An 18,458-nucleotide genomic window follows, 5' to 3' on the forward strand; every position below is an offset into this window, starting at 1 on the left:
CCATTTCTGTACTGTTTCTTGAAGCATTAAAAATTATTCTCCTTAGGGGTCCCTGGGTGGCTCAGTAGGTTAAGCGTCCAACTCTTGATTTCGGCTCAGGTCATGAGTTCACAGTTTGTGTGATCGAGTCCCGCATCCGGCTCTGTGCTGATAGCATGGAGCCTACTTGGGATTCTCTCCCTCTCTCTCTCTCTCTACCCTTACCCCATTCTCTCTCTCAAAATAAAAAAAATAAAACTTAAAAAAAAAGTTATTCTCCTTACTCCAGGGGTCTCAGGCAAGAGTTCTTATTTTCTTTTCTCAGATTCTTCCTTATTTTGTGGGTGCTTATGCACTGCAGTCTTGCTATTATGGGAAGTGTTTTGCAGAATTCTTTCATATAATCTTTGTGGCAACTTTCTTAGGTAGATCCTGATTGCTATTGTCTCCACTGTATGAATAAAGAAACCGGCTTAAAGAGGTTAATAGATGTATCTGGGTCTGTTTAACACCAACCCTTTGCTCCTCACTATGACACTTCCCTTCCTACGGACAGCAGAAAGAGACCTAGGGCTGCCGCTTAACCCCAAGCAGCCTGTCCCCAGAATTCTCCGGTGAGTGGGATGCCAAAGCTTGTCTCATCCGAAAGCCAATAAGAGAAACAACCATGTGACCCACAGTCCAACAGTTGTCATAAAACCCTGATTGAGGCACAGTCCATTGCATTGGGCGGGGGTAGGGAAGGTGTCCCTTGTATAATACATTCCTCTGAGAGTTTAGTGCGGAGAAAAATTTGTCTCTCCCAAATTATGAAACTAATTCTTCCCATCAGGTAGAGTAATAGCTAATTCCTGTATAGAATTTGCCATATGACAGGCCCGTTAGAAGAACTGTATATACTTGAACTCATTTAATCCTCCCCATGACCCAAAGAGAGGGGTTTTATTATTGTATCATTCCCATTTTTCAGATGAAGAAACAGAAGAAGCACAGGGAAATCCAATAACTAAGGTCACATGACTAGTACGTAGTGGAATTGGACTTCACCACAACGGTCTGGCCTCAGGTTTTGTGTGTGCTTGACCACATGTTTGCTACTTCCCATATAATTTGTAGCTCATGTAATTTCCCTCTTTGCTTTGACTGCCAGGCAACTCAGAGCTGTGGTTTTTGCTCTGTCACAGTGCTATCTTTAGGACACTTAACCTAGTATTTCTCCTATAATTAGTCAATTTTTCATCTTTCTTCCTCCCCACTGGCCTTTCGTCCAGGCTTTCATTATTCGTTGATTCTTGCTGTTTAATTATCCATCAGATAGGCTTCAGACTGCAATGGAAACTACCTCAAAACTCTTTTGGGAATAGGCAGGACGTAATGCATCAGTTACATGAACAGAGACAGTTGGTGCTAGATGGTTCTCTTTTGAGTGTCTTCTGGTGTTGGCATCCAACATCTGGCAGATGACAGAGAAAAGGTCGAGCTTTGAGAAAGCACACATACCTCTTCATTTGGATTTGCCCTAGACATGGCACACATTGTCTCTGCCCACATCCCATTGGTGAATACCAGTCACGTGCTTAAATACAAGCGGGTGCTGGAAAATGTAGTCTGGGCTCTTGACTTTGAAACAACTCTACCCATGGAAGGCAAACATCTCTGGTGAACAGCTGACACTGTCCCAGTTCACAAGGAACTTAACATTTCTGAATCATCAATTCTTACCAAATGGCTAAGAGTACCGTGCAATATATATTGTGGCCATGAGGAAGGAAATGGTCTTCCTTTGTTTATAGGGAACGCTGAGCAAAATGCAGTATTTGCATTTTGGACCAAACATAATTAATTGTCCAACAGGAGAATGGGCTGGAATGGAGAGAGAGAGTTCATCATGATAGAAGTATTCAAGCAGCGGCTGAATTTTCACTTGGCTGAAGGTTCTAGAAGGAGACAAGCTAGATGCCTCCTACTAGTCCTTCTAATTTTGAGCTTCTGTGCTGGGCTCTATAGTAATCTCAGAATACCTATTTTGTGCCAAGCTCCAGGAGGGGTTTTCGGGGCCCAAAAACAAATGAGACAAGGTTCTGGCCCTCAGGTTACTAGGCTCTAATGTGTTGATGCAGGATATCTGGGAAGCAGGATAGCAGAATGGTCTGAGCCCCGAAAACAGGAGACTGGAGGCTACTTTTTAACTCTTGCTTTTAGCTGTGTGACACTGGAGAAGCCACTTGGCTTCTGGTTCTCAGTTTTCTCATTTGTAAAATAGGGACAATGTTATCTTCATAGATTCTGAGGGCTCAATGGCACAATTATATCTAGAACATTCGTAGCACAGTGGTATGCAGTAAACACTTTATTTTATGCCTAGCAGTACTTTAACGATGACCTTGCGTAGGTCATTCCAATGGTTAAGCCTCAGCTTTCTCATCCGTAGGACGGAGTTCATTGAACGTACACCACAGGGCTGGAGTTTTGCTGTGTTGTGGGGTCTGCGGTCTGCCATGTCGTCGTCTCTCCGGTGCTTCCTGGGGTAAGTGGGTCACATCACACCCAGTTCGTAAGGACTGAAAGATTGTGGATGGCAGTCAGCACCTTCCGGCAGAGAGGAGGAACCTGAGTTAGCAAGGACGCGATTTCCTGGCCGCGTTCCCCGGGAAGGAGGTTTGTGCTGGGTCCCATCCCCCGGCGGTCCTGCTCAGGAAACGTGCAGAGAAAGCCAGGAACCAGGCCTGCCAGGCCCCGGGCCCCTCTGCGCCTTCCCTCCTCCCCGGCCCTCGACTGCAGGAAGCCGGCTGGCGGGCACGCCCTGCCCGGTGGGTGGGAAAGGCCGCGAGCGCGCCCCGCACTGCCGGCTTCCCAGGCTCGCGGCCGCGCGGAGCTGTCACTGCGGCAAGCGCGCCGCCTCCCCCGCCGTCCGCACTGCCGGTGCAGCGAGCCCGCAGATTCCGATTCCTCGACACCGCCGCCCGGCCCGGCTCGGCTCGGAGCCCACGCCGCTGGGGCTGGGCTGGGGAGGAGAGGTCGCTGAGGCCTGAGGGTTTGTAGGTGAGTGGTCCAAGGTCATGGCTAGCAAACGGCAAGACCGGCTTCGACCCGCGACCTGCTGGGACTCTGAAGTGGGTGCCTTCAGTCTGTGGTCCTGGGCCAGGCTCTTGAGGGGTTCAGGTTCTAATGGAAGCTCAGGAACAGGAGATCTGAATCCGGGGACTCCCGGAGGTCTGTGAACCTCTTGCTTTTGTGTGTAACATGCTGTGTATTGCATTTTTGCTCAGAGTTTTAAAGGTGTCAGTGACCCAAAAAGGGTTAAGACCCATAGCTTTTTAAGGCTCCCCGGTTCCTCCTCAGGGACTCCAGCTTTATGAGGACTGGAGGTTCCTCTACAGCCTATAGCATCTTGAGAATATCTCTGCAGTGTCCTGCAGCTACCCTGGAGAGACTTGGGTTTTCTACAGGATCCCAGGATTTTTCTTCTGGATCTTGAGAATATTTCCATAGAGTTTCTGGGGTCAGTCTGGGGATTTGAGGTCCCTATGGAACCCTGGTGGTGTCTCTTTGGGAGGTTCTGAGATTCTCACTGTAAAGTCCTATGGTCCTCCATGGTGTGAGTTCTAAATCTGGGCCTCAGGATGCCTATGAACCTTTTGAAATTGTAGGCAAGATATAGTGGGTCTGTAGTATGCATGTAATTCCTGGGAGAGGTTTCATAGATGTCAAAGGAATGTCTGATCCCCAAACCTGGGAAAACCATCGCTTTAGAGCATCCAGTGTTAAAACAGGGAAGAATACGATGAAGGAGATAAAAGGCAGTGTTCTCCAGGAGGCACAGCATGGACTTTGGAGTCAGGCATTTCTAGGTTAAAATCCCAGCTTTTGTGCTTAGCAGCTGTGTGATCTTGAGCTAATTTCTTAGCCTTTCTGAGCTTCAAGGCCACCTCCTCTAGGAAGCCTTCCCTCTGTCCTGGATTCAGTTAGATTCCCACCCCACATTTCCCAAACCTGATGCTCTGTGGTGCTTAATGCAATTGTTTTTAAGTAACTAATTGTGTTTAATGTTATTTTGTCTCTCTACCGCATCCCCCCTTCCCTCCAGGAAGGCAGGGCCCTTTGCTCTCTTATAGTATGTACAGTGCCTGGCGCATGTTAGGCTCTCAGACATTTGTTATGAAATAAATAAAAGAGGGAGGGAAGCTGGAGGGCTACATGCCAGATGCTGCAGCGGGGGCAGAAAGGGATCAGAAAGGAGTAAGTATCATTTCTGTCCTGAAGGAGGTCCCAGGCTAGTGGGGTAATGATAGAGTTCCTGCAAGTAGGATTGTCCTAAATGTGCTAATGGGGGAGAAACACTAATAGGAATAAACATCAAGGGGGAGAAACACTAATGAGGAAAGCACCAAGAGATCTAAAGAGGAGTGAGACTCAGTCTCTCCAGAGTTGATGGGAACACTTACTTCCCTCTGAATTATGTATTATAACTTACAAAGTACTTAACTGATAAAATATCTGGGTAAAGCCTCATCCCACAGAGATGGGGACACCGCTGCTGAGAAGAGTTCAGTGACTTGCCCAAGGCCATCCACGAAATAATGGCTGCTCAAGGACATAAGTCATTAGCTTTGGAATTCAGCCCACACTCTTTAGGAAATGGGCTTTGATGTTGTGAAGGTCTTGATTTAGATCCCACTAGATGTGAGAATTTGGGCGAGTTACCTTACCTCCTCTGAGCCTTGTTTTCCTAATCTACAAGGTAGGAATAATGACCTCTATAACCTGTATCAGATAATTCCTGTGAAGTGCCCAGTATGATGCTTGGTCTATAGTAAAGGATCCATAAGTGTTTGTGGAATGGATGAATGAAATGCAGATATTGGTGGGTGGCCTACAATGTGAAGGGACTGAAAATCATGCCATGTGGGGGAGAGCAGGAGAAATTGAGGGCAAGTTTATCCCTTCCCACTCTCACTTTCTTTCTTTTTTTTTTTTAATTTTTTAATGTTTATTTATTTTTGAGACAGAGAGAGACAGAGCACAAACGGGGGAGGGTCAGAGAGAGGGAGACACAGAATTCGAAACAGGCTCCAGGCTCCGAGCTGTCAGCACAGAGCCCGACGGGGCTCGAACTCACGGACCTCGAGATCGTGACCTGGGCCGAAGTCAGCCGCCCAACCGACTGAGCCACCCAGGCGCCCCCCCCCCCCCCCCACTCTCACTTTCTATGATTCTTAAGAGACTTAGCACTGGCCTCGACCACAATGTTGTAATTTATTGTTTGCTACCAACAAAAGTGAACCAACACCAGCTCGGTTAGCTTTCTTTTTATACCTATCTTTACTGCATTTTTTCTGGTGACCAAATAATGTATGCTCCTCATAAAAAAATTGAAATTGCAGAAAGATATGAGGAAAGATGAAAGTGCAAGTTTAGGCACCATAGACACAATATGCCAGCAAATTGTTATTCTTTGTGAGGGGCACAGGACAGGCAGCAAAAAATTCTTCCTACTTTAAAGTCGTTTCTCCTGGCCCTGCTGTGGTTTCTGGAGGTTTTGTTAGGAGGCTTGCTTTGGTTGTGGGACTGAAAGTTCATGTGCAGCTAAGGGCTGGAGAGTGGGGAGAAGGTGAGAATTGTCTGGGCAGGGGCCTTCCCTGGAATGAGATGGAACTTATGGAATTTTGTTTTTTAATTAATTAATTAACTAATTAAATTTTTATTTTGGGGGGGTAGAGAGAGGGGGACAGAGGATCTGAAGCTGTGCTGACAGCAGTGAGCCTATGTGGGGCTTGAATTCACAAGCTGTGAGATCTTGACTTGAGCGAAGCTGGCCGCTCAACTGACTGAGCCATCCAGGTGCCCATGTGGAACTTTCTATGGCAGTGTGCACAGTTAGTTCAGATGCCCACTGCCAATGGCCTTTTCTTTTCTTTTTTAAAGTATATTTAAATGTTTTCTTAGTATGTTAGTTTCTTTAGTATGTTTTCTTTTCTTTTCTTTTTTAAAGTATATTTAAACAATTTTTTATTTTAAGTAGGCTCCACACCCATTGTGGGGCTTGAACTCACAACTTGGAGATCAAGGGTCACATGCTGTACTGGTTGAGCCAGCCAGTCACCCCTGTAGCTGTGTTTTCATCCCCTTTCCTCTCTCTCAGAATATAGTAGAGTCTTTTTTGAAAGTTCCTGCTACACACCCACATACCCACCCAGCCACCCCCCCACCCCCCCACCCCCCCCCCCACACATAGAAAAAGCAAGTCATAAAGAAAGAAAAAAGGTGAAAGCCTCCTATTTCATTCTCTGTATTCTCCATTTTTTAGGCATGTACTGAGCATATAAGTTATAACCCACTATACCTATAATTCTGCACCTTAGTCTTATCCCTTTTCTTTTTTTAAAGTTTGTTTATTTAAGCAATCTCTACTCCCCATGTGGGGCTTGAACTCAAGAGTTGCGTGCTCCTCCAACTGAACCACCCAGGGGCCTCTACTCTTACCCTTTTCATTTAACAATAGCCCCTCAACCCCTTTTTCGCCTATATGTGAAAATCTCTCATCTGGTATTTTCTCCCTAGATATCTTTGTCACAAGCATGTTTGCTGCAGACATTTTTTGCTGCCAAGCTAATTGGCCATAAGGCAGTTTTCGCCATAAAAGATAAAATCATGAAAAATGAAAGAGGGACCTTCCTTAAAAAGGATAGAGTGAAACATGAAAAATGAAAAACAGGCCTCCTGGGTGCTCAGTCGGTTGAGCGTCTGACTTCAGCTCAGGTTATGATCTCAGGGTTCGTGAGTTTGAGTCCTGCATCGGGCTCTATGCTGACCGCTCAGAGCCTGGAGCCTGCTTTGGATTCTGCGTCCCTCTCTCTCGCTCTGCCCCTCCCCTGCTCATGCTCTATCTCTCTCTTTCTCTCTCTCTCTCTCAAGAATAAACATTTAAAAAAATTTTTAAAATGAAAAATGAAAAACAAAATTAAAAAGCTTTTATTGCGAAATACAATATATTTGAATACATTTAAAATGTATGTGGACTCATGGCAATACTGTAATACTGCACAAAAAACTGCTTTTATTTTGTGGATTGTACCTAAGCACTTGTGTTCAAAGTTTTTCATTTGTAGTGTCATACTTTTTGTTTGTTTGTTTATTTGTTTGTTTGTTAATTCCTCTCCTTATTTGGCATCAGACTTTTTAAAAAAAAGATTTTATTTTATTTATTTATTATTTTTTTAAGTGTTTATTTTTGAGAGAGAGAGAGAGAGAGAGAGAGAGAAAATATGAGTGGGGGAGGGGCAGAGAGAGAGGGAGACACAGAATCTGAAGCAGGCTCCAGGCTCTGAGCTATCAGCACAGGGCCCAATGCGGGGCTCGAAACCACAGACCGTGAGATCATGACCTGAGCCGAAGTTGGACGCTTAACCGACTGAGCCACCTAGGTGCCCCAAGATTTATTTTTAAGTAGTCACTACATGCAATGTGGGGCTCAGACTCACATCGCCAAGATCAAGAGTCACATGCTCTATCTACTGAGCCAGCCAGGTGCCCTATCTGAGCGACTTTTTCTTTTTTCACTAAAATATCTTCCTTTATTAAGAGAGGTGTCAGTCTCTAAATAATAGGATGCATATTTGTAACTGAGCTTTCTATTGCGTTGTGAAAGTCTTCTATGCTGTTGTCTGGTTTTGGAATATTGTCACATGTCCATTGATTAATGCTCCAAAGTTCTCTGGGAAATATGGGTTCAAAACTGTGTGCTACAGCACAGACCGTTATGATGGCTAGGATTTATATAATATAAAAATAGAGGAGTACCGAGTCAATGGAGAAATGAAACCAAACTGTCTACCAGTTTGATGAAACCAAACTATCAAATCAAACTGTCCACCAATTTATTTTGCTCTTTTATGGTAAAATTGTCTTAAGTCCAATGGGTTATATGGTGAAAATGTTTGCAGTGAAAATGTTTGCAGCGAAATTGCTTGCAGCATAGATACTTAGTCGAAAGTACCTAGAACCAAAAATCTACCCCATTCCTTTTTCAGACTGAGATTCTTGAGGTCAGGACTATCCATTAGCCCTACTTCTGACCCAGAGGGCAACACAGGATAGGCCTTTCTGGGAGGACATGTTGAAATATTAACAGTAGCCACCATATAGTGGCATGCATGAGGTGCTACCACCTAAGAACTAAGCTCTTGCACATGTTATTGCATTTAATTCTCACAGCCACTGTATGAGATAGGTACTATTATTATTTCCATTTTTCAGATGAGAGGCTGAGGGACTTGAAAGTCCAAGGTCACACAACTGGTAAGTGGTGGAGCTAAGATTTGAATCCTGATCTTTTCCGTGCCAAAACTTTTGCTGTGAATGAACTAATTAAAGTGATTGATAGACTCATGGGTCTTGGGGAGAAAGTTCTGTCTTCAGAACCTCCCCTGTATGTCCTGGGTTCTCTCTGCCAATGGTTTGCAATGCTTGGTATCAGCATCCCCACATAGGAGGGACTTAGTAAAAGCCCTTTCTTTGCCTGCAGCAATCCTGTGGCCATGCTTACTTTTCGTGGAAGTGGCATTTTTGAATCTCCTCTTCTAAAAATAAGCTGCAATTTGTTAGGGGCCCTTGAGAACCAGCCCAGCATTTCAGGACAGCCATTTTTGCCTGTCTGCAGCTCAGGAAATTAATCAGAATCCCAAAGCCCTTTCCCTTTTCCCACAGGCCAGCACTCTGGAAACGCCCAGTGCCTTGCTGCAGCTCTTGTCCAGGACTGCAGAGATGCCAAGGGCAGTTGAACACAGATCTATCTTTTTGTAAGGGAACCGAGAGCAGAAAGGCATAAGGGAGAAACAGGTCAGCTCTGCCGCAAATAACTTGCAGAGAGAACTCAACTTGAAGCTGTCCCCTACTTGGAGGGGTGCTGACTGATCCTTGGGGGCATCAGATGTGACTCCACAGATTCCCCCTGGGGTCTAGAAACTGGAGTGTGGGCTCTTGTTCCAATGGCAATGCTCTGTAGGGCCACTTTTAGTGAGCCTCTTCCTCTCTCGGGACCTCAGATGTCTAACCACTATGAAATGATTATCACTAGGGGTGCTCTGTGGTGTTTGGAGCTGGAAATAATTTTGATGATAATAATGAAAATAAGAATGACAACTACATCCTTTCTGGAACATTGTGCCTGGTGCTTTCCACACAGTGTTTTATGTAATTTCAGAACAAACAAGGACTATATTAATATCCCCATTTTACACAGGAGAAGAATGAGGCTCAGAGAGAGCCCGAACGTGGGTATATAATCCCAGGGTTTTCTGGCCCCAACAAACATGTGTGGTTGCTGACCTAAAGGAAGTGAGGGAGTGCTAAGAAACACACAGGAGGTCAATTGGATACAAATTAAAATGTGTTCATGCCCACATGAGAGTTAAACACAATACACAGGTATTCGGGTATTCAGGCAGGCAGAGTTGGCTTCTGGATGGGGGAAGCTAGGAGGAGCTCTAAGTGGAGATGAGACAGCACGGGAAGAGCATGAGCAATGGGACAGATGTGGGAAAGCAGTGGGTGTGCGAGTGGAAGTTTGGATAAACTTTACAGTGTGTGTATGTCTGTGTGTGTGTATAAGGTAGGAAGAGACCAGACCAGGCCAGGGCTTTGGCCTTTATTCCGTAGGCAATAAGGAGCTTACACAAGAGATGTCTCAAGAGACCAGCTATGCTGCTGCAGTCAGAGAGGAAGCAGCCTTCAGTGCATCTGTGTCCTGGCTTGTGAATTCAGCCCTGTGCCAGCACGTGGGAGGGCATCTGTGGGGGAGAGTGTGCCTGTGTCTGTGTCCTGTACCACGTTGGCTGTGGGTTTTGGGCTCCCTTCAAAGGTCCCCCTCCCTATTTCTCTGGGCCCCCAGGTACCTTGCACATAGTAGCTCCACAGGAAATGTGTCACAGAATTATTGGAGGGACTTTTGAGATCATCTGGTCATCACTCCTTCCCATCTTAAGGTAAAAGTGAGGAACACAGATGGACAAAGACTTGTCTAGGGTCACACAATGAATTAATAGCAGAGCTGGGGACTGGAACCCATGTCTCCAAGCTGAGTGCCTTTTCCACATTTGCTGAGTAATAGAAATAGTATTTGTTGAGTGATTACTCCATACCAGGCCCTGGGTTAACCACCTTTACATAGATTATCTCATTTAATCCTCACAACTCCCTGGGGAGTGCCCCTCTTGAAAGCAGGACGCCTTGTCTTCCATTTCGATTTCCCATCGCATCTAGCACAGGCCCTGGGCACCTAGCTAGGCACGCAATGAAAACTTGGCAAAGTCCAAGTCCTGGGAAGGGGGAAAAGAACGAAGGGGGCGGGACTAGCCGGAATCCCCGCCCACCACCTCAGGCCCCCGCCCACAAGGTGCTGACGCCACCACATGGCCCCGCCCCTCATTGTCAGTCCCGGGGAGCCGGAGGAGGCGCCGGACGCCGGGAGCTGAGCGCCGGACCCCTCGGCGGGCGGGAGCGCGGGCCGGAGTCCCTGAGGTGAAGGGTGTGCGGGGAGGCGGCGGGCGCGCGGCGCGGGAGGCTGAGGCGGGCGGGTGGGGGCGGCGGAGGGCGGCCGGAGGGGGCGGCCTGCCCCGGCGAGGGGTCGGGGCACCCAGGGGCGACTGGGCAGAATCGGCGGGCGCACCCCGCGGAGGGCTGTGGGGGTGTGGAGTTGAGGTGGGGGGCAGTTTGAGCGGAATTTTGGAGAAAGGACTCGGAAGGGGGTCATCTTTTGGGGCGAGACCTTGAGAATTTTTTTGGAGTTGGAAATTTTCCTTTTGGAGGGGGAGGGAAGGTTCTGAGAGACTTCTGGTGGGAGCGAGAATCTGAGGAGAAATGTTTGGGGCAGAGAGCCGAGGGGACATTTTCGGGCGGCGGAGGAGAGTTTCGGGCCGAGTTTGGGCTTTTGGGGGGGAGGGCGCGCGGGACGCGGTGGGGGCGGGGAGCGGCGGGCCGGGCGGGGGGTCGGGACCGCCGGGGAGGGGGCTGCGCGGGGCCCGCGGGCACCCGGGGAGGAAGGAAGTGATCTTACAGGAAGAGCCCGGGAGCTCCCGAGGAGGAGGAGGAGGAGGAGAACGAAAAGGAGGAGGAGGAGGAGGAGGAGGAGGAGGGCGGTTTGGGAGCGCTCGGGCCGGGCTGCGGGACCGGGCTGCGGGGGGCGCGGGCGGGCTGGGGAGGGGTCCCGCCGCCGCCGCCGCCGCAGCTGTCGGCCCGCCGCGCCGGCCCCGCGTCCCGGCCGATGCTGGCCTCGCAGCCAGACCGCTGGGCTGGGAAGGAATTCAAGGCATTCGCTTTGTTTAAGTTGCCAGTAGACAGTCCTTAGGACTAATTAATGGTGGAATCTGCAGGGGGACGCGGGCGAGCCGGGCCGGGGCCGCCCCCCGCCCGCCGCCGCGGTGAACTTTCCGCAGCGCGCGCGGCCCGCCTCCCTGCGCACCCCCGCCCCTGCCCGGGCCGGGAAGGAGCCATGGCTTCCCGAAGCGCAGGAATGAAGTGCGGTTTCTGGGGCCCGTGGCCTCTGGCTGCGGAGGCTGCCTGCGGGGAACCCGGCGTCCCGGAGCGGCCGGGCTGGGGATTCGGAGCCCGTGTTGGAGCTCTCAGAGGTGCCTGCGGTTTCTCTTAATAACCTTGGAGGAGGCTCTGTGAGCCGAGAAAGACCATCTTGCTTTGGAGCATCTGTTTCTTCGCGTCAGCCCCTTTCCTAACACTGCAGAGCTTGTTGTGGCTTGTTTCGGAAATGCCGAGACCAGTGCTCACACTTGAGGGTGGGAGAAGGGAAGAGAATAGGCAACCGCCCCCCCCCCCCAAAAAAAAAAAAACAAAAACAAAAAACAACAGCACACAAACTCAAAAAACCCTGCAGTGCAATCTCCGGAAAACCGGAGGCTGCTTGCAGATTCGCCGTCACACCTTCACTGACTTGAATGACCTTGGGGAAAGAATTGCGCTTCTGAGCTCCTGGTGCCTTATCTGTTGGTTGAGGAGAACACACTCTCTGGACCTCCCTGCCTTTTGGGGATATTTTGAGAGGTGGGGTTTGTTCAGGGCATTTTACGGGCTGCTGCAGTTCCGGCCCAAGGCGCTGGGCTGGTGTCCGAGTTGGGGGAATTCAGATCGCCTAGTAATTTTATTAGCTCAGATTAGGGAGGGAGACGTTTGGGTGTTTAGGAGGATATTTCTCTTCGGAGTATGTTCCAGATTATTTTCTGTCACTTTGTGTGCAGTTTCGGTGGCATTCGTGTGGCTAGATTAAATAACTCCCATAGAAAATGCTTTTGTCAGAAATAATTATTTTGCTCAGGATTCCCCTTGGGGCAGATTAAGGTTTTGCTTGATTTACTCAGAAGAATTTTCCAAGTTTCTAAAATTAAATCACTTTTCTAAACATAGTAACTAAGGTTTGAAAAACTGGAAGTAGTGGGACGGGGAAGGAGTTGATTAGAGTACGAACAAGGCAGCAAATGCGGGTTCTCTGTTCTGTGATTACTAACGGGGATTGTGGATTACCTTGATTCACAGGTATTTTCTTACTCTTAAGTAACTTAAGAGCAAGAAAGGGAACTAATGATATTGTTGAGTTGCTTACTCTGTGCCCAGGAATTGTGCTAGGTGGCATATCTCTCATATAGTCTTCGCAACAATGCTGCGAGGTGCTAGTTGGCATCCCTGGTTCACAGATGGGCAAACTGAGGGTCAGAAGGTAAAGTGACTTTCCTAAGTTTACAAATACAGCTGGTAAGAAGCAGAGCTGGAATGCAAACCCAAATCTGTTTCTGAGTTCCACGGTTCTCTCCGTCATGCATAGTGCATTAGTTTCTAGGCCTTTGACTGAGCCACTGGGTCACCTTGGACTGTAGACCCAAGTCCGTTAAGTCTGTTCCCCAATAGTGTTCCCTTCTTTTCTTCCAGCAATGTTGTCAGTATGCTTTTGAGATGTTTTTGTTTTTTGGTAGAAAGACAAACATATAAGGCTGTGCTAGTTGTGTGTTCTCCATATAGTAGGTACTTAATCTTTTTTTTTTTTTTTTTAAACGAAGGAAGCATTTGTATTGAAATACAGAGTGCCAGTGTGATCCTAGATATGGTTTATGTAATGGAAGATGATGGGTAGCTAATGGTCCTTCCACTGTAGAGGCGTGACTGTTAGGGTAACATTCATGGTCTGAAACTGAACCATTTTTCTTTCATGTAACATGACTTTTTGGGACAGTGTCAGCTTGTGAGTAAAGCATATTACTTAACAGGTAGGACCCAGATAGTCAAGCTGAAAGATGTGGTCTAAACTTTGATGCACATAATAGATGCTCAGTAAATATTTGCTGAAGATGTACATGCATTCATTTTTTTAAGAATCAGCTTTATTGGGGCGCCTGGGTGGTTTAGTTGGTTGAGCGTCTGACTCTTGATTTAGGCTCAGGTCATGATCCCAGGTTTGTGGGATCGAGCCCCACTCCAGGCTCTGCTCTGAGTCTGGATCCTGCTTAAGATTCTCTTTCTCCTTTGTCCCTCTCCCCTGCTCGTGCTCTCATTCTCTAAAGTAAAAAAGAAAAATCAGTTTTGTCAAGGTCTAACTTACATACAGTGAAATTCATCAGTTTTTTTTTTTTTAATTTTTTTTTTTTCAACGTTTATTCATTTTTGGGACAGAGAGAGACCGAGCATGAACGGGGGAGGGGCAGAGAGAGAGGGAGACACAGAATCGGAAACAGGCTCCAGGCTCTGAGCCATCAGCCCAGAGCCCGACGCGGGGCTCGAACTCGCGGACCGCGAGATGGTGACCTGGCTGAAGTCGGACGCTTAACCGACTGCGCCATCCAGGCGCCCCTCATCAGTTTTAAGTGTACAGTTTGATGAGCTTTGACAAATGTATCCAATTGTGTAATCACTGTGACTGCCATCATTGTTTAAACTGTATGTTGTTTTTAAGATATTGGTTAGCAGAGTGATCCTTGGGAATGCTGTGAAGTTTCTGTGTTCTGATTCAAACTGATGAGATCAGAGTGAGTACTAGAGAGTCAGTGTGCCAACTTTGTAGGAAACAGGGACATCATAGTTATTTATTGGTGAGGTGTATGAGAAGAGAAAGACTGGTAGAGATAGGAACCCTGGTTATATCAGGGGAAAGAAATTCATGAGGAATCAGGTTTCATTTTAGGACAATGGGATATATGCCGTGGGGGGAAAATTACCCAAAGATTGATTAAGGAGTAGAACTTTTATTTTTGTTTTCTTTTTGAAATGCTACCACCTGAAATATAAAACTTAACATCTTTGGCTCTACTTAAGACGAGCTTTACCCATTATAGTTCAAGTAATTCTTAAGGGTGGGGATGCTATAAAATAATTGAAGGCCTTGCCCTTCCACCTATGACAGAATATCCTTAGTGTTTATGTCTAACTTCTTTTAGCTACTATTCCGCAAAAGGAATACATCAGGTAGGAATTGTGTCTTTTTGGGAAGACCTAACATTATTTTTTCCTTCTCATAATTTCTCAGGTTACTGGACCACTCCCAGTCTGTCTTGAGCTGTAGCTCAAGTCTGTCTTAGAAAAAGTTTAAAACCTCTGTTACCAGGCTTCTAGAAGCAGCCCCATTTTATCTTACCCCTGGTTTCTCCTTATCCATTCTGTTTCTACACGTTGACCGTTCTATAATCCTTCTTTTCCACTTGTCAGTCTTGAGAATGGAAACTCAGCAACCATGGGCTCTCAGTATATCATTAGGAAATAATAATTAAAATACCAGTTTACAGCTCAATATTTTGGGTGGTGATAGGGAGAAAGTAATAACTCTGTTGGTAGTTTTTATCCTCTTCTTACGTGAGGAAGCTGAGCTCAGCAGTTACTGCCAGAGATAGTAAGGGGTGGAGGCCATTCATTTGAGCTCATATGTGAATGGTTGCTCAAGTTTGGGATCATTTTCATTATACTCCTTGTGTATTAGGGTTGAGGGGTCAAGGGAAGAGCTTGGAAATAACCATATTAAAATATAAGCCAAAAGATAACAAGCATTGTTAATCTTTTAGGCATTGCTGTCTTTAGCTGTTCCTTTCTTCTAGAGATTCTTCCTTTCATTCTAAGGCATTTATAGCTCATTTTTTAAAAAATATTTATTTATTTTTGAGGCAGAGAGAGACAGAGCATGAACGGGGGAGGGTCAGAGAGAGAGGGAGACACAGAATCTGAAACAGGCTCCAGGCTCTGAGCTGTCCGCACAGAGCCCGACGCAGGGCTCGAACTCGTGGACCGCGAGATCATGACCTGAGCCAAAGTCGGACGCTCAACTGACTGAGCCACCCAGGCGCCCCAGCTCATTTTTTTTTTAAATGTTTATTTATTTTTGACAGAGAGACAGAGCATGAGTGGGGGAGGGTCAGAGAGAGGGAGACAGAATCCGAAGCAGGCTCCAGGCTCTGAGCTGTCAGCACAGAGCCCGACACGGGGCTCAAACTCACAGATTGCAAGATCGGGACCTGAGCTGAAGTCGGTCGCTCAACCGACTGAGCCACCCAGGCGCCCCTATTTATAGCTCATTTTTTATTGCTTAACTCCCTTCCCAAGTCCTGTGTTTATTCTTTATGAACATGGTACTTTGTATTCGCTGGCTATTTGACTTACCCCTTTCCCTATTTTATATGAATCTAAGAGTTTCCATCAGGTTAATCTGTCAATCATAACATATTTGGGTGTGCTCCTCTATTCCCGTTTTATCTGAACAGAGTAATATTTTTAAAACATTATTAAAAACTTGCATTAAAAATTTTAAAAATCATATCTTGTTATTTAAGTTATATATAAGATATATAACATATGTTTAGAAAAATACACATGTACAATTTGATCATTTTTTTTTTTTTTTCCCCACAAACTGAATATATCTATGTAACTGGCACCTAAGTCAAGAACTGGTACCCAGAAGTCCCTGCTGAGTTCCTTTCCAGTTCCTGCCTCCCTTTCACCTCCCTGGGTGACTTCTAACAGTGTATATTAGTTTTGCCTGTTTTGTACTTTTGTAAACTGGAATCATACAGTGCATACTGTTTTGAGTCTGGTTCCTTTTATTCAACAATATGTTTGTGAATAGCAAAAACTTTTAAAAGTTTTTTAGGGCTTGGGATAAAAATCAGATTCAAACTCTTTATCTTGGCATATGATGTCTTGTATAATCTGGCCCCTGCCTACTATTCCAGCTTCACCTTCTGCCAGTCTTCAATCATATCAGCTTCTTATTTATCCTTGATAAGCTCTTTGCTACCACAGGGCCTTTGTACATATGGCTCTCTCTTCCTTGAACACTCTTTTCCCTGTTCTTTGTCTGGCTGCCTTCCTCAAGCCTCAGCAGATGTATCAGAAATACTTTCCCTCATCATCTTATTTTGCTAGTCCTTTTCCGTTATTCCCTGTTACTAGCATCTGTTGCCTCCCTTCACAGCACCTATCATAATTTATAATGATATATATCTGCTTGCATAATTATTATCCGCCTTCCTCACGAGACTTCACAAGAGCAGGGAACTCATCTGTTTTGTTCATTAGTGTATACCTAGTACCTGAAACAGTGACTGACATGTAGTAGGTATTTAATAAATATTTAATGATCACATTCCCATTCAGCACCTTTGTTCCCATTATCATTTGTCCTTTTCTGTTCTTATGCTGTTTAACTATTTAAACTTTTCCATCCTTCAAGGCTCAGCTCAATTCCCCTCTATGAAGTCTATGCTGACTTCATAAATTTACTTTGCAAAAGTAAATCTTCTCAACATTTTGACATTTGTTGCTGATAACCCTCGTGTTCTTGGGAAGTTACACTGGCATGTATCTTATCTACCCTGGTGGGTCAAAAGCTCCCCCCCCCCCCCAAAAAAAATCTTGCTGCTTGTAATGCCAATACCTTTTATGTTCTTAGTTAATTTCACTAGTCTGTATCTTTACCTAATTGGATCAGAGCTTCTTCATCAGAAGCTAAGTTGTTTTAGCCAGTACTCCCCTCAGTTCCTTTCACTGAGCTTTGCACATAGTGGGCCCTCAGTAGACTTTTTGATGATTGATCGTAATGATGCTTATGTACAGGTAGCAATTTTAATTTTTCAGGCTTATTTACATGGACTCCTTTTATTAGAATTTAGCTTAGTGTTTTCTCTAATCCAGAGGTTGGGAGTGCCCCAACTGCTTCAGGAGTTATAACAATTATTAGGGTGTGAAAGTACAGGAGTCCAGTCCTGTTGCCACAAAGCACATACTCCTTTGGAATCTGTGACTAGCAAAGAAGTAACTATGCACCGTTCCTTCTTGGAAAGATGCTTAATCAGTGCTTGTGTAATGCTCTCAGATTGGAGTTATTAACTGAAATGAGATATGAGGTAGTACCTCACTTGAACTGTTTTGTTGAATAACATTTTATTTTGATGTCAACAATGAAAATTCCAATCCAATTAACTCTGTTTAAAACTACCTTCTCTGGGGCGCCTGGGTGGTGCAGTCGGTTAAGCGTCCGACTTCAGCCGGGTCATGATCTCGCGGTCCGTGAGTTCGAGCCCCGCGTCAGGCTCTGGGCTGATGGCTCGGAGCCTGGAGCCTGTTTCCCATTCTGTGTCTCCCTCTCTCTCTCTCCTCCCCCGTTCATGCTCTGTCTCTCTCTGTCCCAAAAATAAATAAATGTTGAAAAAAAAATTTAAAAAAAAAACTACCTTCTCTGACTTGGGCCACTAAGCTGTCTCAGTAGTCCTTCTTCCTTTTTTATTAAAGGCAGAAGAATATATGTACTAATATTGTATATACTTACTTTAAACCAATTTAAATGCAAATTTAAATTAGTAACTGGGATGATTTAACTTAATATACATGTGGTACAATTGGGTGATAAATGTAAATTAAAAAAATTTTTTTTAATGTTTATTTACTTTTTTGAGAGAGAGAGACAGTGTGAGTGGAGGAGGGTCAGAGAGAGAAGGAGATGCAGAATCTGAAGCAGGCTCCAGGCTCTGAGCTGTCAGCATAGAGCCTGATGCGGGGTTCGAACCCACGGACTGTGAGATCATGACCTGAGCTGAAGTCAAATGCTGACCAACTGAGCCACCCAGGCACCCCAAATGTAAAATATTTTAAAGAGGTGCCTAATATGTATTTTAATGATTATTTTGACTTTTTTTTTTTAAAGTTTATTTATTCACTTAGAGAGCTAGAGCCTGCGCTCTTGCAAATAAGGAAGGGAGAGAATCCCAAGCAGGCTCTGTACTGCCAGCATGGAGCCCAACGAGGGGCTCCAACCCACGAACTGTGAGATCATGACCTGAGCCAAAACCAAGAGTCTGACGCTTAACTGACTGAACCACCCAGGTGCCCCTTGACTTTTTTTTTTTTTTTTTTTTTTTTTTAAGTAAACTCTGCACCCAGCATGGGGCTTGAACTCATCATGATCCAGGGATCAAGAGTTGCATGCTGTACAGACTGAACCA

General features: G+C 45.8%; 1 protein-coding gene across 7 annotated transcripts in view; it reads left to right on the forward strand.

Annotated features, from left to right (window-relative positions):
* Positions 1-2,907: 2,907 nt before the first annotated feature.
* The window catches only part of LUZP1 (leucine zipper protein 1), a 105,457-nt gene continuing 89,906 nt past the window's right edge, over positions 2,908-18,458 (forward strand). For 3 of the 7 annotated variants that reach the window (XM_047871265.1, XM_047871271.1, XM_047871270.1), the window contains exon 1: positions 2,908-3,021. The gene's annotated coding sequence lies outside the window, so the exon portion shown is untranslated. Of the gene's footprint in view, positions 3,022-10,394; positions 10,498-12,008; positions 12,031-18,458 lie in introns of those variants that run through there. The other 4 variants (XM_047871269.1, XM_047871264.1, XM_047871272.1 and 1 more) reach the window with 3 other exon arrangements.

Source organism: Prionailurus viverrinus, chromosome C1, assembly GCF_022837055.1.
Source record: "Prionailurus viverrinus isolate Anna chromosome C1, UM_Priviv_1.0, whole genome shotgun sequence".
NCBI lineage: Eukaryota > Metazoa > Chordata > Mammalia > Carnivora > Felidae > Prionailurus > Prionailurus viverrinus.